The sequence below is a fragment of the Rhincodon typus genome, chromosome 47 (assembly GCF_021869965.1).
Source record: "Rhincodon typus isolate 14 chromosome 47, sRhiTyp1.1, whole genome shotgun sequence".
In the NCBI taxonomy this organism is placed as follows: domain Eukaryota; kingdom Metazoa; phylum Chordata; class Chondrichthyes; order Orectolobiformes; family Rhincodontidae; genus Rhincodon; species Rhincodon typus.
Window position 1 is genome coordinate 171,918 of NC_063378.1, and position 24,150 is coordinate 196,067.

Below are 24,150 nucleotides of genomic sequence, written 5' to 3' on the forward strand. Positions count from 1 at the left end.
ATCTGATAACAGTTGTTTTTACTGTAATTCAGTATGATTTTGTACCCCTCAAAGTTTAATCCATCTTAAAGATATATCTGATTTTTAATTCCTTATAATAGAGATAGGCAAGCTCAGTGAATGAATCAATTCATTGATGTAGCAAAAATAGAATTTACAGGAAGAGATAATCAAAGATAATTCACATTAAAGAACAGTATAGTGAACACCAGCACACGGACCTTAACTTAAGACCTGGAGCAAATCTCTTCCTTTATGGGCTTTCAGAATAACAGCTAATTGTGAAGATGCAGCCTTACTTTTATTTACTACGATCTCTGCTTTCTTCTATTTTTTCAACTATAAACAGCAGTTTGCCCCAGGAATTATGGGTGTTGATGGATTCACCCAGAACGTTGGAGCATCCCTTTCGAAACTTGGCTCTTTGAGTTCCTCACAAATCAAAAACTTGTAAAACAGAATGCCTCAACAAATCCAAAGAATGATTCTTTCAAAAATTGTTTGAAATCAATTAATAACCAATCTGCCATTGTTTTATTAATGCACAGCTACTGCTCCTCTCAATTGAAAAGTTATAGTTTTCCAAGTAAAAGTTATGTCAACGTTAATCTTATATTTTCAACCATAAAGTAATCCAATGATAGGTTTGTGAAACTTTTGTAACTCATACAACCTATCAGATATGCTTGGTTCTGTAAAGCCATTCATATATTCTATCCTTCCCCAACTTCCTGTCTGTCATTTTCAAAATTGATTTGAAAATGTGTGACTAGCATAAATAATGAGGAGTGAGCTGAGAGATCATGGTCAGTGATACACCAGGTAAACAACCTAAATTCATCATTATCCATCCCTTTTCAAAATTATGTCTCATTATATCTGGCCCAGTAACAAGATGCTCATTTGGTTATTTGACTTAATAGTCATAGTCTGCCGTGTATATTTTTCTCTTCATTTATTTCCTCATTAGGTGTTTAATAAACATTTAAAAATCTGTCAGTCATTTTCACTTGATAGTAGAATCTCATCTCAGTTTTGATGTTAATTTTTCATTTCATTGCTTATTACAATTATTATTTTCAAGGTGTTTCACTTCTTGCTACATCATGGCAGCTGGTCACCATATGCAGACTAGAATGTATTAGCACTGAAGGCACGAAAGTTTAAGAGGTCAGAATATGTAACATTAGACATCCCTGCTGTTCAGGGAGAATGATAAATCTGGTAACGGGGCTTTGTGGAAGTGTATACAAATAAAAGCTGATTCTAACATTACTGAGCCATAAATATATTAATATCTGTTTCCAGGCTCTTTCCTCACGTTAGCAAGTGTATGGCTATGTTAATTCACTCGAATAAATAGCTCGGGAGTTGTTTTAGATCTCAAACCTGGAATTATGAATCAATGAGTAATGACAGTATACTTTCCAAAAAATGCAAATCATTATAGATGTTATTTATTGATCTTTTTCTATTTGTTCACTGGTTCTGCATTGACGTTTTCTGTGTTGTTGATTGCACATTAGGTTTGGACAATATATCACAATATTATGATTTATAGTGATCTGTAGCAATTGCTGTCACTTTGTAATCATATTTAATTGATGCTTCATTGTGGTGCTGGCTAAAAACGCTATGTTGAATGATGTTTCTTTCAGTTAATGCCGTGGCTATTGTAATCCTGAGTAGAGGAGATTGTGGCCTCGCTCAAATGTATCACTTGCTACTTGTTGACGATTTCAGCAGCAGATCTATTACTTGTCATTTTCAATATCTTACTAAACCAAATTAATAATATTTAATTCCCTGTTATATTCTTGTTCATCATTCCTGTGTGTGCTGTTTCTTGCAGCGCTGGACTGTTCTGTTTGGTTTACAGTTACTTTCATGTTTGATCGGTTTATAGCAATTTGTTGCCAGAAACTAAAGTCAAGATATTGTGACAAGAGAACGGTGACTGTGGTTATAGTAATTGTGAGTGTTGTCAGTTGTTTACACTCAATTCCCTGGTACTTTGTATTTGTTATTGATAATGCGCCATGGTTTTGCATCTTAACACCAGAATATCATACTGCATTCTTATAGACTGCGTGTGAGGGTATTGTTAGTATTATTACACCTTTACTTCCAATTACATTGATTTTAGTGTTCAACGTTCTCGCTGTCAGGAATATAGTTGGAGTCAGTTGAGTCTGCCTGCGTCTCCAGGGTTATGGAAATGGAGAGAATAGAATCAATCCAGAAATTGTAAACAGGAGAAAATCCATAATTTTGCTCTTTGCTTTATCTGCTAATTTCATAGTGTTGTGGATGATCTATGCAGCATATTCTTTATATCAGCAGGATATAATTTATAACTAAGAAAACAAGACATTTAGTGATCCAAATTTGTCTTTCAAGAATTTGAATTCACGCTGCAACTTCTGAGTTCTTGTACAAACACATGCATTTATGCACTGACCCAGACAAAATTCAGAGAGGAGTTAAAGAATGGACTGAAGTATCCATTTCACCTAATTTAAAAATTATGTAACTAACCAAAGTGAAATGACCTATAATTGGATCTGTGATTCTATTCCTGCAAAACAATCATTTCATGTTTTATTCTGAAGAGTCCACAGTGCTTGTCCATAGATCCCTGAAGGCTGCAGGACAGGTTAACGAGATGGTTAAGAAGACATGCAGGGCATTTGCCTTAATCAGTTATGGCACTAATTGTAAAAGCTAGAGCTGTGTAGTAATTTGGTTAGGATGCTGCTGAAATACTGTGTGCAGTTCTAGTCACCACACTATAGGTAGGATGTGATTGCACTGGAGGGAGTGCAGAAAAGATTCACCTTTACATTGCCTGGAATGAAGCATTTTAGGTCTGAAGAGAGATGAGAAAATCTCAGGTGTTTTTTAAGAGCAGAAAATGTTGTCAGAGAACCTGATAGAAGTGTATAAAATTCTGACAGGCGTGGACAGGGCAGATATTAAGCAGCTGCTCCCTTCAGTTGAAAGGTCAGTAAGAAGGGGCATAAATTTAAGATAAAAGGCAGGAGGCTTAAAGCAGATCAAGCGAAAAAGATTTGTGAATCTGGAATGCATAGATGGGAAGGTAGTTGGTGTGGAGAACTTACAACCTATAAAATGTACTTGGATGAAGTCTTGAAATGTCATAACATTCAAGGCAGTGTGCCAAATAGAAAGTGGGATTAGTGTCAATTTAGAGTTGTTTTGTTAGTGCAGACTCGATGGGCTGAAAGACCTCATTAATACTGTATGATTCTACATCACTTTCAGCCTCTGTAATACGGTAAATTATGTAATGGCCTTGCCTGCTGATTCTCCGAATGCTTTTCAAAACAATTGTTCAGTTTCTGACATCGTTCTTTTAAGTTTGATTGGATGCCTCTCTCGTTGGTTTCAGAATCCTCATCCAACATCCACTCTTTATTCCGACGTGTGGAGAATATTGCCAGCACCTCTTTGTTGGGAGTGGCATTGAACTTTTGAGATGAAATTTGATGAAACGGTATGTTACTGTTCGGTCAGAATTGTGCACTATTAACATGTTCATCTATTTTATTTCTGCACACTTTAAATCCTCTGCACAGTGGATGGTAGCTTACCCCACTGCATGTGAGCTGGAACCCTGACACTATCCCACAAATCTCAGTCAGCACTGGTACTGATGCTTGGACACTGCTCACCAAGATTTCTATGATGAGACTAATTTATGATTCTTCAGCCAAGCATCCAACTGTGGCTGCAGGATCCTAGGGTCAGTGCAGCCTGAGCATTTGAAATGAGAAGGGTTAGAACAAGATGGAATTCGCACTGTTTTGAGGATGGTATCTGGTGTACAGCTAGTCAAAACTAAGGTTTCTGAGTACATTAATGGCTTTGTGAATGAGTGAGTGGCCTGAATGGATAGGTCGGTGAGTGGGCAATACTTGCCAGGCAAACAGGTATTTGAGTTGGGCATGTGGGCTAATTGTATATGTTGGTGAGGTGGATGAGGTAGGGAAGTGATTGGCTTTTTGAGGTACATGGGAGTTTACCTGGTGAACGGGGTGACTGGGTGTTGAACTCTGAGTAAATGAGCAATTGTTAAGCAGTTGAAAGGTGCAATGGCTTGCTTGGTGATGTCTATGTGTAGGTAGGTCATTGGTCATTGGGTGGATATGGGTGGTCAACTGAAAGAAAACGGTCAGCTACGTTGTCAGGGGAAATGCGGATAGTTGCTTTTCTGGGGAATAGGCTGCAATTGGTTTGTCAGTGTGGGCTCAAGGATTAGTTCATTCTGGTTATGGGACAGTCATGTCTGTAGTGGATAGACCTGCTCTCGGTAGTGACTCCATCAGAAATTTAGGGAGATTGTCGCTTGTGTTGCTGATTTAATTCGCTCAGCATAATTAATTAGATAAATCAGAAATTAACCTGTGTAATATTTTCAGGATAAAAATTCAGCTAAGCCCTTTGTCCCTGGATTTAAGTTCATGATGATCAGACAGAAGGGGCGGCATGGTGGCACAGTGGTTTGCCTTGCCAACTCATAGCACCAGGAACCTGGTTCAATGCCATCCTTGAGTGACTGTCTGTGTGAAATTTGCAAACTCTCCTCATGTCTGCTTGCGTTTCCTCCAGATGCTCCAGTTTCCCCCCTCGGTCCAAAGATATGCAGGTTAGGTGGACTGGCCATGCTAAATGTGGGGCTACGGGGGCAGGATGGAGGGTTGGATCTGGGTGGAAAGCTCTTTGGAGGGTCAGTGCAACTTGACGGCGTGAATGGTTTCTTTCCGCACTGTAGTGGGGTTTCTGTGATTCTAATTACAAGCTCCAGTATAATGAGATTCTAAGAAGACAATACAGGCTCACTGACCCTTCAGTAGTATGATAACTATACCTAGAACATTGACATATTTTCAGAAGTTCATGCCTTTTACAAAATTTGTTGCATACACTCTTTCCAAAAATGACTGAGGGAGGAACCAACAATCCATTCGAATTGGTGACGCCACAGCTGATAAATCCATCAGGAAAGATTAGAGACAGCAGCTCATTGCTCTAATCAAGAGAAAGCTAAGAAGTGACCTGATAGACACTTTCATGAATATACAAAGGTGTATGAAATGATGGACAGACAGAAACATGTTTCCTGGTGTGCAAGAGCATAAACTTCAAGGTCACGAATCTAAGGCAGACACTCAAAAAATCCTTAGAGAATTCAGGATGTATTTTTTTGCTCAGTAATAAGAATGGGGAAATATGTGTGACATGGATTAGTAGAGAGAAAGAACATACAGTCATTTAGAGGAGGCTAGATAAGTGGCAGAAGTGGACAGGCATCACCAGGGGCCAATATCAATCGACATTCGGAGTTTGAGTCATATCTTGGGTGATACTTAATGTCATTCATTGTGATTTAATATCGCAAGTTTTAAAAGCTAATGATAATCACATATTGCTGAAATAACACAGTGTGCAAAGCTCTCCAAGTGTCTGTGTGCTTGTGTGAGTGTGTGTGCACGTAAGTGATGTGTGAGTGCATGACTGGATTTGTTTGTATATTTGAGTGTTTTTGGGTGAGACTGTGTGTTTGAGTTTGTGAGAGAGATTTACTGTGTGTGTGTTTGTGTGTGTGTGTGTATCTGTCTATCTATGTAGGTCATTCGATTGTGGGTGAAGGAGGATCTCCAAAGGAATATTAATATTTTCAGTGAATGGGATCATTTGATGTAGAGAGATTCATAGCAAGACTTCTTCACAATCTTAATGCAGTCTCCTGTCTATAACTGACCACGTATCATTTTTCCTCCAGCCTGTACCGTCATGGTAACTTTTTGATATTCATGTAAGGGTGCTCTAATACCACTGGAGAATGATATTTCATATTTTTCACAGTTTTATACACAAATCTTTTGCGTTCTATTCCTCCTGCAAACGGGAATCACATTTCACCATGTTACATTCCACCCACCAATGTTTTAAATATAATTCAGTTGATACAGTAAAGTATATGTTGTGATGATATGTAGCAAACTGTGTTACAGTCAGTACCTTCATGTTGCAATGTTATAAAATCCAGTCAGAAACCTGTCCTCACACAGAGGGACAAAGTCACTGTGTCTGGAAGTGTGAGCTGGGCAGGGAACCAGGATTTTAATGTCAGAGAGTTAGTTAGTAAATCTTTGTAGCAAACAGAAATTCACAGCTGGTCGGTTGTGAATTTTTCATTCCAATATTACAAGATTTTGCGACTTGTTAAAATTTCAAACAGCGATACTCTTTATTCCTATTTTTTCTGACCAATGCGATCCACATTTCTACACAATATACACCATATATTATAACTCACTGGGATAGTAAGAACTGCTGATGCTGGAGTCAGAGATAACACAGTGTGGAGCTGGAGGAGCACAGCAGGCCAGGCAGCATCATAGGACCAGGAAAGTTGACTTTTTGGGTCGGGACCCTTGTTCAGAAATTTTTTCTTAAAAAGGGTCCCGAGCCGAAACGTCAACTTTCCTGGTCCTACGATGCTGCCTAGCCTGCTATACCCCTCCAGTTCCACACTGTGTTATCCCATATTCCACATATTAATTGTTTTCCCATTCACTAAACCTGTCCATATCTGTTTATCGCCTATTTGATGCTCCCCACAGCTTTCTCTCTCAGGAAGTGCTACACCTGCCCCCATACCCCCTCCCTCCCCCCCATCCCAGGCCCCAAGAAGACTTTCCACATCAAGCAGATGTTCACCTGCACATCTGCCAATGTGGTATACTGCATCCGCTGTACCCATTGTGGCCTCCTCTACATCAGGGAAACCAAGCGGAGGCTCGGAGACCGCTTTGCAGAACACCTACGCTCGGTTCGCAATAAACAACTGAACCTCCCAGTCGCGAACCATTTCAACTCCCCCTCCCATTCCTCAGACGACATGTCCGTCCTGGGCCTCCTGCAGTGCCACAACGATGCCACCCGAAGGTTGCAGGAACAGCAACTCCTATTCCGCTTGGGAACCCTGTAGCCCAATGGTATCAATGTGGATTTCACAAGTTTCAAAATCTCCCCTCCCCCACCGCATCCCAAAACCAGTCCAGCTCGTCCCCGCCTCCCTAACCTGTTCTTCCTCCCACCTATCCCCTCCTCCCACCTCAAGCCGCACCCCCATCTCCTACCTACTAACCTCATCCCGCCCCCTTGACCTGTCCGTCCTCCCTGGACTGACCTATCCTCTCCCTAACTCCCCACCTACACTCACCTTTACTGGCTCCATCCCCGCCTCTTCGACCTGTCTGTTTCCTCTCCACCTATCCTCTCCTCTATCCATCTTCTATCTACCTCCCTCTCTCTCCCTATTTATTTCAGAACCCCTTCCCCTCCCCCATTTCTGATGAAGGGTCTAGGCCCGAAACGTCATCCTTTCTGCTCCTATGATGCTGCTTGACCTGCTGTGTTCATCCAGCTCTGCACCTTGTTGTCTCGGATTCTCCAGCATCTGCAGTTCCTACTGTTTCTGATTCAATAAATATTGAAGCATTTGATTGAGTTATTCTGTTATCTGATTACCAAATATTGTACATTAGTGTATGAATTTGTTCTGGGCAATTTGCTTACCATCAGGGGTACATTATATAATGGTGCTTTTCTTTCCATTAAGTGTTGTTTTCTTAACTGAGAAATTAATCTGTGTTCACAGATCCAGCAGCAGGAATAACATAAGGACACGTAAACATGGGAAAGAGCAGCTGGTGCATGCTATCTTCTCCCTGTAACCTGCTCTGCAATTCAACCACTCTATTCCCCTATCAGTTTTAGAAATAATGAAGAAAAAAACACATTTCTAATAACACACTTAAACTCTAACGCATGGTGAAAACAGATGATGAATTATTAATTCAAACTGAAGCTGTTCCCCATTTAAATCCAAGCGTAGAAAGTGGGATTAGTGAAAATAGGTCGTAGATAAACCCCCTGGTCCAACAACTCCCCACCTATGTCTGGGACACCACCCATGTTCTTCACCTCCTCCAAGACTTCCAATTCCCTGGCCCCTAACACCTCATCTTCCCTATGGACATCAAATCCCTGTATATTTATATCCCCCACGCTGATAGCCTAGAAGTCCTCTGCTTCTTCCTGCAGGCCCAACAAGTCCCCCTCCATTGACACCCTCATCCACTTAACAGAACTTGTCCTTACCCTGAACAACTTCTCCTTTAACTCCTTCCACTTCCTACAAACACACATGGATCTGAGCTATGCCTGCCTCTTCGTAGGATATGTGGAACAGTCCCTTTCCTGCTATTACGCCGACACCATCTCTCACCTCTTCCTCCGCTAAATTGATGACTGTATTGGTGCTGCCTCGTGCTCCCATGAGGAGCTTGAACACTTTACTAACACGTTTCACCCCTACCTCAAATTCACCTGGACCATCTCTGATACCTTCCTCCCCTTCCTGGACCTCTCTGTTTCATTCTCTGGCAACCGTCTCAACACCGATATCTATTTCAAGCCCACTGACTCCCACAGCTACCTGGACTACACCTCCTCTCACCCACCCTCCTGCAAGAATTCGACCCCTTAATACCAAAAACTCCACCTCCACTGCACCTGCTGCCAAGATGGAGCATTCCACTCCTGGACATCCCAGAGGTCCTCCTATTTCAAGGAGCGCAACCTTTCCCCTCCAGTGATCAAAAATGCCTCAACCGCGTCTCTTGCATCCCCAGCATTTCTGCCCTCAAATTCCCTCCCCCCAACAAAAATAAAGACAGAATCCCCCGGTCCTCACATACCACCCCATTAACCCCCGCATCCAGAGTATCATTCTCCGCTACCTACAATCCAACCCCACGACCAAAGAGATATTTCCCTTCCCACCCCGATCTGCCTTTCGTAGGGACCGCTCCCTCTGTGACTCCCTCGTCCGCTCCACACTCCCCACTAACCCCACCTCATCCGGCACCTTTTCCTGCAACCACAGCAAGTGCTACCGACCCCGACACCTCCCCCTCGCCTCCATCCAAGGCCCAAAGCAAACTTTTCATATCCAACTGGGGTCACCTGTACATTCTCCTGGTCTGCTGTATCACTTGCTCCCAATGTGGCCTTCTGTGCATCAGTGAGACCAAGTGCAGACTCAGGTTCCATTTCGTAGAGCATCTGCGCTCTGTACGTGACAAACGGCAACACCTTCTGGTCGTCAACCATTTTAACTCCCACTCCCACTCCCTTGGAGACATGTCCATCCTGGGCCTCCTCCAGTGCCACAATGACACCACATGCAAACTGGAGGAGCAACACCACATATTCCACTTCAGGAGCTTACAGCCCGATGCCTTAACATAGAATTCACCAGTTTTAAAATCTCCCCACCTCCGGCCTCGTCCCATGTCCAAACCTCCCTCTCATCCCTGCCTCCTTGAATTTACATAACCTGTCCATCTTCTTCCCCATCTATCTGCCCTATCCATCCCTCCAACCTATCCCCACTACCCCCCACCTATCCAACCTATCATCACCCCTCCTACCTTTCCCCAGCTCCACCCATCCTCCCTCCAGCCTCCTTGACTTGACACAACCTGTCCATTTTCTCTCCCACCTATCCGCCCCACCCATCCAACTGACCAATCCCCACCACTCCCTACCTGCATCCACCTATCACCATCCCACCTATCTTTCCCCAGCCCCACGGTCCTCTCTATTTATTTCCCAGCTCCCTTCCTGCTCCCTATTTCTGAAGAAGGGTCCCCACCCAAAATGTCAACTTTCCTGCTCCTCTGATGCTGCCTGGCCTGCTGTGTTCTCCAGCTCCACTTGTCTCTTTTGTGTAAATAGGTGACTTGTTTTGGTTAGTGCAGACCAGGTGGGCTGAAAGGCCTCTTAACTCTGACTGCAGGAGACACATCCATACACATATTGCATGGGTGGATGAACAAGCACCTTGTTGATAGAAAACTCACGGGTGGGAAGTTCAGGCAGAAAAAGTCATAATGTCTGCAGGTCAAAGTCCAAGCGGAAAAGGGGAGAATGAATTAATGTTTGCAGCTTTATTTGGTTTGGGTTTTGCTGATGGTTACACGTTGTGTCCAAGTGCATTGATCCTCAATCTGGTTGCTGGATAATTAGACCTTATTCTTGATTGGAACAAAAACTCTCTTTCCTGATTGATAGATTGGCCATACTAAATTACTCCTCATTGGAGAATCCCACCATCACATGAATCAGTCTGTTTAACCTTTGTTACATTTTCTGCATCATATTTATATTATTCCATCCATAAGATGACTCTCCAGGTGGGGTCTCACCAAATCTCTTTACAGCTATAGCCAGACTTTTCTCCTGTTCTTACTTCTTTATTCATCCAAGAGAATATATGCGTTGGTTTTAGTTATTATTACCATCAGTTATTATTATGGTCTATCCCTAACTCTTAGTCAAACCAAGGTAGGACTTGTATAGTAAATGGTTAGGTCCTGAGGAGTGTTGTGGAACAGAGGGACCTAGGAGTACAAGTACATCGTTCATTGAAAGCGGCGTCACAGGTGGACAGGGTGGTGAAGAAGACATTTAACATGCCGGCCTTCAACGGTCGAGGCATTGAGTAGGAGTTAGGATGTTATGTTACTGTTGTTGATGAGGCCACACTTGGAATATTGTGTACAGTTTTGGTCATCCTGTTATTGGAAAGATATAGTTAAACTGGAAAATGTGCAAAGAAGTTTGCTAGGACTAGTAGGCCTGAGTTCTAGGGAGAGGTTGTCCAGGATAGGACTTTATTCCTTGGAACATAGGAGAATAAGGGGTGAGCTTATTGAGGTGTATAAAATCATGAGGGGTGAGATAAATCAAAGCTCAGGCGCTCACTAACAGTGTTGCTGCATGGGTGCTAATATCCTCGGGACATGGGTTCAAATCCCACCATGGTGAATGATGGTGCTTGAATTTGGTTAAAAAGCTGGAATTTTAAAATAGGAGCTGAAAAGGGAACACATTTCTTGCGCAGTGATTTGTTGTGATTTGGAATGTATTATGGATAAGGTGCTCAGTTACGAGTGGTGTACCACAAGGATCTGTTCTGGGTCCTCTTCTATTTGTGATTTTTGTAAATGATTTGGATGAAGGAGTGGAAGGGTGGATTAGCAAGTTCACGGACGATACGAAGGTGGGTCATGTTGTGGACAGTGCGGAGGGCTGTTCGAGGTGACAAAGGGACATTGGTAGAATGCAGACCTGGGCTGAGAAGTGGCAGATGGAGTTTAACCCTGAAAAGTGTGAGGTGATTCATTTTGGAAGGACAAACTTGAAGGCAGAATACAGGGTTAACGGAAAGATTCTTGGTAGTGTGGAGGAACAGACAGATCTTGGGGTTCACGTTCACAGTTCCCTGAAAGCTGCCACCCAGGTGGATAGAGTTGTTGAGAAGGCGTATGGTGTGTTAGCTTTCATTTAATAGAGGGATTGAGTTCAAGTGCCGTGAAGTTATGCTCCAGCTATACAAAAGCCTGGTTCGGCCACATCTGGAGTATTGTGCCCAGTTCTGGTCACCTCATTACAGGAAAGATGTGGAAGCGTTGGAATAGGTGCAGAGGAGATTTACCAGGATGTTGCCTGGAATGGAGGGAAGGTCTTACGAGGAAAGGTTGAGAGAGCTACGGCTTTTCTCTTTAGAACGATGAAGGATGAGAGGTGACTTGATAGAGATGTACAAAATGATCAGAGGTATAGATAGAGTAGACAGCCAGAGACTTTTTCCTTGGGTGGAGGTAGCTTTTACGAGGGGACATAGTTTTAAAGTGAAAGGACGTAGATATCGGGGAGACGTCAGAGGTAGGTTCTTTACTCGGAGAGTGGTAGGGGCGTGGAATGCATTGCCGGAGAGGGTAGTGGAGTCAGCCTCGTTAGGGGCATTTAAGCCGCCATTAGATAGGCATAAAAATGATAGTATAAGGTAGCAGTGGAGGTTAGATAGACCTTAGGGTAAAAGTTCGGCACAACATCGTGGGCCGAAGGGCCTGTACTGTGCTGTACTGTTCTATGTTCTATAAGGATGAATGCATGTAGTCATTTTTCCCAGGTTTGGGCAATTGAAAACTAGAGAGCATAGGTTTAAGGTAAGAGGGGCAAACTTTAAGAAGGACCTGAGGGGCAACTGGTTCACGCAGAAAGCGGTCATATATGGAACTGGCTGCCAGAGAAAGTGGTTGAGGCAGATACAGTAGCAACATTTTAAAAAAAACACTTGAATAGGTACATGGATGGGAGTGTTTAGAGGGATATGGAACAAATGCAAGCAATTGGAACTAACTGAGTGGGCACCATGGACCAGAGAGTCCGTTTCCATGCTGTTTGAAATCTGAGTCATAGACTCATAGGATCCCTACCGTGTGGAAACAGGCCCTTTGGCCCAACAAGTCCACACTGAACCTCGGAGCATCCCAGCCAGGCCTATAACCCACCTAATCTACCCCTCCCTGAACACTACAGGCAATTTAGCATGGCCAATCCACCTAACCTGCACAGCTTTGAACTGTGGGAGGAAACCGGAGCACCCGGAGGAAACCCACGCAGACACTGGGAGAATGTGCAAACTCCACACAGGCAGTCGCCCAAGGCTGAAATCGAACCCAGGTCCTGGCGCTGTGAGGCAGCAGTGCTAACCACTGAGCCACCATGCCTCCATGACTCTATGACTAACTGTCCTTGATAACATGGTGGAGAGCTCCCTTCTTGTACCACTGCAGTCCATTTAGTATCGGGACACCCACAATGTTACATTTTCTGATTATCTGCTCCCCCCAACTGTAAAGTTAGTATTTCCTAATTCACGTAATTTCTGCTGATTGTTTCGAGCCTTTCTTTAATGGACATGTTATTCGTGGGGAAATGGGAAATAGGAATATGGTCTCGCTTTTTAACTGTCATGGATTGTTTGAAAACCTTACCTTAAGCCATCTTCAGTCAAGTAGGTGAAGAAATAAGAAAGGAAGGAAAGGTTCTTCTCCCCACTTCCCACCCCCAGCCTCCTCGATTAGTCAGTCTGTTACTCCCAGGAGAGATTTAACACTGGCATATCTTTCATGTGTTTGTTTTAGTTTGCTCATTGCTGATTACAATGGATTATTGTTTGCCTTTTCCTGATTTCTCATGTCTGATGAACATCATGAAAATATGCAGTTTTTTTACACCAGAGAGAGACCAGAATAAACAACTCAGGTGTTCTCCCACAGTGTTTGTCATTAAACAGTCGTGTTAAACATTGCACACTGGTGTCATGTCTGTGTCGCTGCTGTTATTTTTAATAGATGCCCTGTGATGCTGCCCTCCCTCTAATTGAATCCTCGATGATTCGGCTCCACACCCTCTGCCTGTTCAGTTGCATCAATCCACCAGCAGAGAGTGGCTTCGAATCAATTTAACCACAACAGACAGAAACAGGGACAGGGCCTTTGAGCTTGTTTTAGTTCATTCCCATCTACCCAGACAAAATATCTCCCCTAACACAGGTCAGCTGCTCCTGAAATATATTTGTGACTCTGTGTTTTGGACTGCATGTGAATTTGCAAAGAAGTTTTCATCTGTGCACTTAAGTGCGTGAGTGAGAGAATGTGTGAGCTTGTTTGAGTGTCTGCCAGAGTGTGGGGTGTAAGTGTGTTGAAGAGTGTGTGTGTGTGTGCGGTAGATGCAATGTGAGGCCCTGTAACTCTGTGTATTTGTGTGTGTGTGTACATGTGTGTGAGAGGATGCAAGTGTGTGTATTTATATGTGAATGTCTGTGTGAGGGTGCCAGTAGCTGCATGTGTGTTTTTCTGTGTGAGTGTGAGAAAGACTGCCTGACAGTGTGGTTTGATATGTGTGCAAAACTGTAAGTGAACTTCTGAGAGTGTATGAATGTGAAAGTATTTGTGTATGTATATGAGAATGAGGGTTTTGAAGATGTTTGAGTATGTCAACAGAGTGTGAGCACATGTGTGATCCTGGAGAGCAGTGAATGGTTGGAATGAGCGTTTGTAAGCAGGATACTGTGCGTGGGTGTACTGGAGTCTCTGACACATAGGCATGGTCTCTTGCACAGAATAATAAAACAGTCTGACAATACACACAGACACATACATTAGTTTAAGGCATGCTTGCCTTTATAGCCAGAGGATCTTGCTGCAGTTACACAGTGCCTTGGTGAGGCTGCACCTTGACTATTGTGTGCAGATTTTGGCCTTCTAGTCTGAGGAAGGACATTCTTGCTGTTGAGGGACTCCAGAAGATGGTTCAACAGACTGATTCGCAGGACTGGCATTTGAGGAAAGACTGGATCAACTGGGCTTGTACTCACTGGAATTTTGAACAATGAGGGAGAATCTCATACAAACATATAAAATCCTGATGGGACTACACAGACTAGATGCAGGAAGAATTTTCCCAACATTGGGGAAGTCCAGAACTAGGGGTCACAGCCTAAGATACTCACCACTCATCAGTCCACATGGCAAGAGGATAATGCTAACTGAGCCAGGTTTAAACACCCCCAGGTCTGTCACTCAATGCCCATCTCCTCCCAAATCCCAGTTCATCCAGTCAGCTCCCAGCTCCCTCTACCTGGAGCACACCTCTCCCAGGTATGGAATACACCAACAATCATCTTTGTGGCATTAGAGGGGGCTGTGGGAGAAAGCAGCAGGTCAATGGTTTAGCCCAGTTCTGTCCCTGTCCTTTACCCAACCCCACTGGACCCAGACTTGATATACACAGACAAAAAGCTGCAACTTCACACCCAGAGCAGCCAAAACACACGGTTACAACAAGATGTTTGCACAAATTAATTTATCCCACAAATGAACACAAGGTGCTTGCTTTCATGAAGACAAGATTACCACAAAAATGAACACAAGATTTTTGCACAAATTTAATGAAACTAAAGACATGTAAAGTCAGGAAGCTTAATGAAATTGAGGTTTATACAAATGACGATTAATGCATTAGACAAGATGTTTACACTCATGGCTGTGTCAATTACCTGTGGCAATTTCCCTCTGCTGGACTCTGTGAAAATCACCCCCTTACACAGACAGTCACAGCATGATCCCCCTCTGCTGGGGGCTGTAAATGTTACGTGCGCGCGCGCACACACACACACACACACACACACACAGACATGCAACAACTTCCCATTTAAATTAAAGTCTCTATCGATTCTACCTGACAAAAATCACACTCCACTGCTGCTGACTGTTGGCTGGAGGACTCCTGGTCTGAATAAGGCAGCTGAAATCCAGTCACTCCATGGAAAACTACACACTGTGACAGAGCTAGAGCTTTTACACAAAGAACAGGTTTAAGGCCTCTTGTATACTGTCTCTTTCCCCACCCATAGATCTGTAGTATTACTTTTGATCAATATGCCACCCTATCTCAAGTTTCTTTCTTTGCTTTTCATAAAGGAACACAAAATAGGAACGGAGGATGGCATTTGGCCCTTTGAGCCTTTCTGGCTTTAAATGACCATGTCTGATTGTGATATCCTCCTGAATACATTATAGGTAGAAATATTTAGTGCCTGTTCCTTTTCATATTTAAACCAGTACATGATAGTCCCATGCAGCAACTTGTGCATATAACTCATCAACCTTATTTGTAGCATACCTCACAGAAACAATAATAATTTTAACACAATGCTAGCTAGATTTGGTTTTCTTTCTCCATCTAACTTCTTTTTCTACTCTATTCCTTGTTCTGTTACCATTTATCTATCCTAGTTTTCCTGGCTTCTCTCTCCCTCTCTCTGTTTTGGTTGATGGAATCTGAAGCCCACCATTCCTCCAAGCATATTTTCACCATATTATTTTTGTGTTTCTATACTTCGAGTACACTGCAAAAATGAATACCTTTAAAGAGTCTGCTTGTAAGACCTCACCCCTTTTCCTTATCTATATTAGTTGCAATATGGATTGCTAGCTGTTTCCTTTTCTATTGGCAGAACATTCTGCACTCATTCAGTGATATCCCTTCCTTTGGCATCATTTAAATGGGAACTTATGCCTGTTGTTGCTTCAGCTATTAAGTCCCTTACAACAATTGCAGATCTGTACTTCAAGATACTCCCCTGTGAAGCCAAGTCTTCCAGAGATCTGGGAATTTGCTTCTGATTGCACCTCTAAAAACCCTCACTAATGTTCAACACTAAATACAGGTTTTTGTGTGCCACATTCCCAGGGAACAGTCTGCCTGTCACGCACTCCCTCGCCATCTGAATTATTTTAATTTTAGTAACATCGAATGCTTAATTATTTCTAATTAGTGAGACAAAAGCTAAAAATATATAAAAGCATTTGTTGATATCTGGCAAATATTGCCATTGATATCAATCCAATAAAACTAGTGCCATTCACTAGGCCCTGCCCCTGCGCTAATCCCCTAAAAAGTGACAGAATTGGTGATTTCTATAACAGTCATGTCCCTCTCATATACTCCCATGATTTCACTCCTGGGTTGCTTGTAACAGAAAAAAAAATGCCTTTGCTAATTCTCGATGGGGGATTTTGAGCCGAGGGTGAGTCAGATTGTTAAATCCATGTCATGGAACTGAACTTTTCTCCCTTTTGAATTTACAATTTAAATTAGAAAGTAAATAGCAGTTGTAAAGAAATGCCAGTCAATGTGGGTTGAAGAGTTTCTCTTAATCAACATCTAACAAAATATCAGGCTGACTGCTTTTGTCCTGTAAGCAGAACATTTTTAACTGAACTGTTCAGGAAGCTGTATTCGGGTGCATGTGATAGTTTCTTAAAGCAGGATCATTCATGGAGACTCAATATTATGCAAATTCCTGGAAGATTTAACATGGTTTGACATCACCCAACAGCTTAAAATGTTTAAACCAAAAACTGTAGAACATTCTTCATGGCAGAATATGGGGGATATTCCAACTGAACATGTTGGAAACCTGTGTAATTTAGGTGGATTAGAAATGGGAAATGCATGATTGTAGGGGGATGGGTCTGGGTGGGTACTCTTCGGAGGGGCAGTGTAGACTTGTTGGGCCGAATGGCCTGTCTCCACACTCTAGGGATTCTATGAACTTTGCAGAAAAACCTCACCCAGATGGGACAGTTCTAGCCACAAGTGGAAAGAGCCCATTCTAGTGAGAAGAGGGCCATTGGGGTCTGGGAGGCAGCCTCAATATACATTGACATGATGGAAGAACAGTGTAGGGAGCTCCAAACATCCGTATGTCTCCTGTATGCCTGCAATACTGAGCAATGCACTTCAGGGCCTAGTAGGAAGTGCTAGAACTGAATACAATCCCTAGGGAACTAGGTCTCCGCCCAGAATGGATAATGACTGTTTCCACACTGTAGGGGTTCTATGATTCTATGATCAGGGTTCTATCTCCCCAGGGAGATGACGAGAGTCCCCATACTGACACATCCACACCTACCTACAGATGGGGTTCCCAGCTTTCTCCCAGGTGACTGCACGATCAGTCCCCATGCCGACCCACAGCCGAAACCAGAGCCCATGAATTCTCTTATCACCCTGCCTCAAGCAGCTGATAGTCACATTGACATACGCAACACCCAGTCCAGCTACCCAGCTGCCGGCCATCGCCAAAAAGGTGACTCTCTTTGATTCCGCCTCAGATGAGATTGACCAACGGTCTGTCATAGTTGGATTGGACGCTGAGGAGAAAACCAAATTAATCGTGCTTTAGTCCAACAGACCATTCAGCCCTCCACGAGGCCAATGGCAAGGGAGGGAGACCCTCAATGGGATGAGGACATTGGTCCTCACTGCTGTAGGGCAGGATAAGGCAGACGCCATTGAGATGCTACATAAGTGCAGATATCAACAAGGAGAACACCCCAGAGATTCTGGGTCCAATTTGTTCAAGTTTTTGGGGACATGACCCACATTTTTCTTAGTGATGAGAAACTGGATCTGACCCCTTGTCTCCCATACCTGACAGAGAGGGAGGGATGCGTGCTTGGGATTCAAATCCTCCAATGCCTCCTGTAAAGTGGCTTGGGTCCTCCACAAATTAATTGGAAAAGGGAGTTAAGGGCCCAACAGTCATCCTGAAAATCAGTCCACATAAGCACAGTCTCGACTTCTTACAGCTTCCTTCTCAATCCTGGAGGAGCAAAGAAAGGGACAGGAATACAGCAAGGAGCCCAGACAGACACCCCCTCCATACTGGTCCCTGCCCCAGAAGAAGGGAACTCCCACCAAAGAGCCACAAACCCAATCTGTGCTATGGAGATAGTAGGAACTGCAGATGCTGGAGAATCTGAGATAACAAGGTGTAGAGCTGGATGAACCCTGCAGGCCAAGCAGCATCAGAGGAGCAGGAAGGCTGACGTTTCAGGCCTATCTTTTCTGAAGAAGGGTCTAGGCCTGAAACATCAGCCTTCCTGCTCCTCTTATGCTACTTTGCCTGCTGTGTTCATCCAGCTCTACACCTTGTTATCCCAGTCTGTGCTATGACTGTTCCTGAACCAGCCATATGATTCGGGCACATAAAATTCCCATAAAAACTGAAAGAACTGTGAATATGTAAATCAGGAACAAAAACAGAAGTTGCTGGAAAAGCTCAGCAGGTCTAGCAGCATCTGTGAAGAATAAACCAGAGTTAATGTTTTGGGTCCAGTGACCCTTCCTCAGAACTGATGGCAGCTGGGAAAACATCAGTTTAAAGCAGAAAATAGGGAGGGAGGTGGGGTAGAGACTAAACAATAGGATAGAGTCCAAGGAGAGAGAAGAACAGTTGGACAGACAAAGGTGTTGATAACAATCTGGCTGGGAGGATGAATAGTGGTTAATGGGGTCTGTTAGTGACTAACAATAGGTAGTGTGTAGTGGCAGGCTATGTGATAACAAGGCCTGGTGTGTGGGGTAAGGGGTTAGGACATGGGAAAGTTTAGGCCCTAAAATTATTGAATTTGATATTGAGTCCGGAGGGCTGCAGGGTCCCCAAGCGGAAAGTGAGGTGTTGTTCTTCCAGCTTGCATTGACCTTCGCTGGAATACTGCAGCAAGCCAGAGACAGAGATGTTGGCCAGAGAACAGTGAGGTGTGTTAAAGTGGCAGGCAACAGGTAGCTCAGGGTCTATTTTGCAAGCAGAATGGAGATGTTATACAAAGCAGTCACCCAGTCTACGCTTCGTTTCCCCAATGTAGAGGAGACCACATTGTGAGCAGCAAATGCAGTAGACTAGATTTTGCTATAGTAGGAACTGCCGATACTGCAGTCTGAGATAACAAGGTGTGGAGCTGGATGAACTAGATTCTGCGAAGTGCAGGTGAAGTGTTGCTTCAACTGGAAGCTATGTTTGGGACCTTGGATACTAGGGAGGGAGGAGGTAAATGGGCAGATGCTGCACCTTTGCCGGTTGCAGGGGAAGGTGCCGTAGGGCTGTGGGGGGGCACCTGACAACAGGAAGCCTGGGAAAGAGGGCCAACATCCAGAGTACCATCCTGGCAGCAACAGCTGGAGTGAAAATAGGCTGTGGCTTATACATTGCCAATGACAAGGGCAACCCCATAATGGAAATAGCTATAAAGCTCCCCAGCCACATGAGTGCACAAGCTGCCACGTGGTAGCCAATCAGGAACAGCTCCGGTGACCGGGGAACATCCCTTTACACCCCGGGAGACAAAGTGACCCTCTACACCACGCACTGCACATGGGTCACATTTATTTTCTCGCAGGGAGTGGGCAGGAATGGGTGACAGTTGGACAATTTGACCAATTTCTGATGTCATGTAGAACATGGTGACAGATATTAGACCAAGATATTTATAGAATTATCCTTGTTCTCTCTTTAGGAAGCGTACCAGAGCGGTTACTCAGAGGCCACAAAGAGACCTTATGGAGTGTATTGTGTAAAGGCCTTATAATGACGGTATGTGAAGATGTAGAACAGCACAAGGGAAAATGATGTACCGAGAATCCTTGTGGTATGACCCAGTAGATACTGCGGTGTGTGTAGATGGGACCCTCTGGGTGCACCCTATGGAATCAGTGGTACTCTGGCATAACCATCAGCTTGTGGTGTACAGGAAACCCCATGGGATTTCCACATTGTATTACCGGAGCATGGGGATCACAGACAATTGGTGGGGTTTCTCTGAGAATAGGAGCATAGTAGTGGGATGACTAGCACACAGCCCGGACGAGGGGCCAGAGTTCAGACAGTGGTGTCCCAGGAAGCCCCACCATGGAGAATTCCTTGAGAACAAAATTAAAAACGGGCTGAGACCAGGTGTAAAGGCTCCTCCCCCACCTTGTTCCACACAAACCAGGCCCTCGCAATGGACTAGTCATTAAACTCACAGGGAAAACTTTGTTTAATAACATTTACCATGAGCTAATGCCGATCATAATAGATGTATCAGGGATGCAGTTACCGGAGTGGTGTCCTTCCCCATTAAAATGATTATATTCCCACCTGACCCACGGGATAATGTGATGAGGACAGGGAAATGTGAGGTAAAAGCTAGATCAGCAGTTAACAGAATGAAAGAAAAGGGAACTTCTTCATGATCCAGCCACAGCATTTGGGTCAGGACTGTCAATGGTCAATACCCTTCACCTGGCTAATTTGGACAATAAACTCTTGACACAGGAGCTCTAGAAGGACTAAATATAAACAGGAGGCCACGGGACAACTGTTGGAGAATCAGGCTAGTTACCATTTAGTGACTATACTGAAGGGTCACGTCAAGATGATTAACAAGATCATTCAGGGCCAAATCAGGAATGACGGTAGGCAATAGAACCACACCCTGTGTAGTATCTACAGTAACGGGATGATTGAACAGCAAAGAGAGGACCTCAGGCAGGCTAGCCAACGAAAAGTCCCATCCCGATTAGCAACAAACAGCGTGAGCATTTGTTCCAGGAGAAGACCACACAAACATCTCTCACTGTCAGTTGCTTCAGCTCATCAAGGTCTGGTTTAATGACAGCTGCAAGGACACTCTCAGTGAGGCGCTGGGTCTGATGCTAGGGATTCCAATTACCTGAGTAACAAAGATGGTTGAGGACGTTTGGAATTATATGAAAAAGGTTTTTGGATGGGTCACCGTGACACCCTCCCATATGCTGTTGAGAGACAGGGGACATCGACAGGGGGCATCGACAGGGACCACTCTTAAGTAAATGTGAATTGAGCAGACTACACCATCACATGCCCAAAACCTGTCATTGATAAAGTTGGCTCCTCTCAGATCAAACTGTGGTCCTAACTACACTCACCTTGATATATCTTGAGATACCGGTGGTTATGTTTGCAGACTGCAAAAGGTAAATATCCCAACAGATGGGTACGATCACTATGAATAATTCCTAGACACACAGGAGCTATAAGGTAGAAAGAACTCCCAGGTTTATCACTTTATTTGTATTCATTTGCAGGATTTGAATGTCGCTGGCCGGGCCAGCTTTTATTGCCTGAACTTTGTTGCCATTGAGAAGGTGTGGTGAGCTGCCTCTTTGAACTGCTGCAGTCTATGTGATGTACATAGACCCACAGTGCCCTTAAGGAGGGAATTCCAGGATTTTGAGTCAGCAGGTCTCATTCATTGTATTTATTCTGATCACTGAATATTGTCTATGCACCACAATTATTTATGTATTATTGGAATGGGGTATTCTTTGTAGAAATAATAATATTATCAGACATATCATGGTAGGTTTGACCAATGTACACCATGGCTTTCGCACAAACGGCTGGCTCACCAACAACAAATGGAACCAACTTTTACAATTAGGTTTGCACTTCTTTCGCATCAGCTTCTTTCCATTCAAAAAGGACTGCTAAAACATAGGTAGGGTGGTCAAATTATCTAAATAGCAATGGAAGCTGGGTATATTGGCCAAGCAGAACTCTCAAGTCACAAAACCCAAAGACCAGACACAGTGCAAACACAACAGCCAGGTGGTAATGACATTAGCGTAATGTAAAAGATAATAGTTATCCTGGACAGACATATCCCCAACAATTTACCTACCAAACAAAGGGGAGACCAGACAGAAAGGCATTGGTTCCTGCTAGACAAACAAACAGTAGCAAGCATCCAAATGATTGACAATGTTTCAAACTATTAACTGATTCTCCTGATTGGCCAGAAGTATAGGAAGTTCTGGAAAATCATCAAGGTACAAAAACAGGGTTCAGTTGCAGATTGATTTCTTGAAATTTCTGGAGGCCTTCCGAGGAGACCAACATGGCAAGAGGCAGAGACCAGCTGACTATCCAGAGACAGAGGATGAGAGAAAGCAACTTTGCAGACCCCAAAACAGAGGCAGGGAGAAAGAGAGAGAGCGCGACTGCATAAATCTGCAAGAGATCTTGGAAGTATTGTAAACTTAAGGGGCTAAATAGGATTAGAGACAATATGTCTACAATTAAAGGGTTTTGTAACATTTTCCTAATAAAGAAGGGACTGTTTTTGTTGGTTTTGGCTTATGTTCATACTGAATTGAACGTTTCAGTATTGTGTGACACCTGGGCAAACTCATTTAGAACATTCTGGTTGGAGTTGCCTAACTTGTTTTAAAGAGGAACTAGACAACACCTTCATCTCTGGAATTATCTCATGAACTTCCTCTGAATTGCATCCAATGCAATTATAGCTCTTTTCAAGTGAGGGGAACAAAAGTGTTTGTAATACTCCAGCTGAGGTTGCACAAATGTCTTCTACACTTGTAGCATCATTCCCCTACTTTTATACTGTATTCCTTTTGTAATAAATGTTAAAATTCCACCTGCCTTCCTTGTGAGCTGCGACAACTGCAATGCTAGAGTGAGGTCAGTGATGTATCTAATAAGAGTGAGGTTAGTGATCTGTCTGTATTGACTGTGGCAGTACGAGTGGGTTTACTGATGCATGCGGATGGAACACGACAATAAAAATGAGGTCAGTAAAGTATCTGGTTGAATAGTGACAATAAGTTTGAGATCAATGATATATCTGAATGACAATAAGTAAAGGTCAATATATCAATATGTATCTGAATGGACATTGAAAATAAGCATGATGTTACTGATATATGAAGATCGACAGTGTTAATAGGAGTGGGGTCAGTGCTGTATCTGGATTGGCAGTGACATCAAGAGTGTGGTCAGTGATGTATCCATTGTTTTAAGCCCATCTTGTTCATTCAGACCCCTTCCCTCAGGAAAGGCAGTATGTTCTCCTCACATGGTCCTTCATGTGACTTCAGATCCTGGGCAATTTGGGATGGGGAATAAATGCTGACCTTGGCAACAATGCACACATTCAGCATCTGAGAAGAATCATATTTCAATCAGTGAGTGAAATGTTCTTGTTTAAAGAGTGCAACTCCACCCTAGAGTACAGAAACACAGCTCTGAGACATATTTTCACACTTGGAATAAAGGGTGTCAGTGCAGCATTGGTTGAAATGATTTGTGATCTCGGGATTGGGCTCATGGTGTTTGAGTGAACAACGTTATTGCTAGCAGATTCCAGATTCTGTTTTAGTTATTTCATTATGATATATGAGCCTTCATAATTAGGATTAAACTTGTTATTGTAATTAGTTTGTTCATTGACAAAAATCTGAAAAACAGCAACAAAGCTGAGCAATGCTACAACCTCAGTCTCCCTGAGGAGTTTCCACACAGTCCACACATCTCTGGGAATGCATCAGCTCAGAGTTTCAAACAAGGAAAACTTGTCAGCTGCTTGAAGGGACAGATCACCTCACAGAAAAAGGCATCTACCAATTGATCAAATGGAGAAGGTGTTCTACACCATCCTTGCTGTTATTGGCATCCCTGGTATGGCATTATGACAACTGCATTTGTTTTAATCTGCTGCTGATTTGCTCTCTGATTTTAGCTTTTGAACAATAACTTCTCCACCTCACTGACTGGTCAGGCTTATCCAGACACCAGAACAGTGATAGCAATTCACTGAGCAGCATTCTCGGTACAATTCTCCACTGAAAGAGAGTTCCAACTTCACTGCTGCTGATTTCAGCATTTTCTGATCTCAGCATTCTGTCATCTGTTGAGATTTCACGTGTTTTGAAAGTATGAGGAGCGATCAGGCAAGTTAGTTCTGATGAAGGGTCACTGGACCTGAAACATTAATTCTGCTTTCTCCCCCAAAGATGCTGCCAGACTTGCTG

General features: G+C 43.4%; 1 protein-coding gene across 1 annotated transcript in view; it reads left to right on the forward strand.

Annotated features, from left to right (window-relative positions):
• Positions 1 to 3,419: 3,419 nt before the first annotated feature.
• LOC125487966 (immunoglobulin superfamily member 1-like) overlaps positions 3,420 to 24,150 on the forward strand; it is a 131,969-nt gene continuing 111,238 nt past the window's right edge. Inside the window, exons 1-2 of the mRNA XM_048620691.1 lie at positions 3,420 to 3,517; positions 19,815 to 19,891. The gene's annotated coding sequence lies outside the window, so the exon portion shown is untranslated. The remainder of the gene's footprint in view (positions 3,518 to 19,814; positions 19,892 to 24,150) is intronic.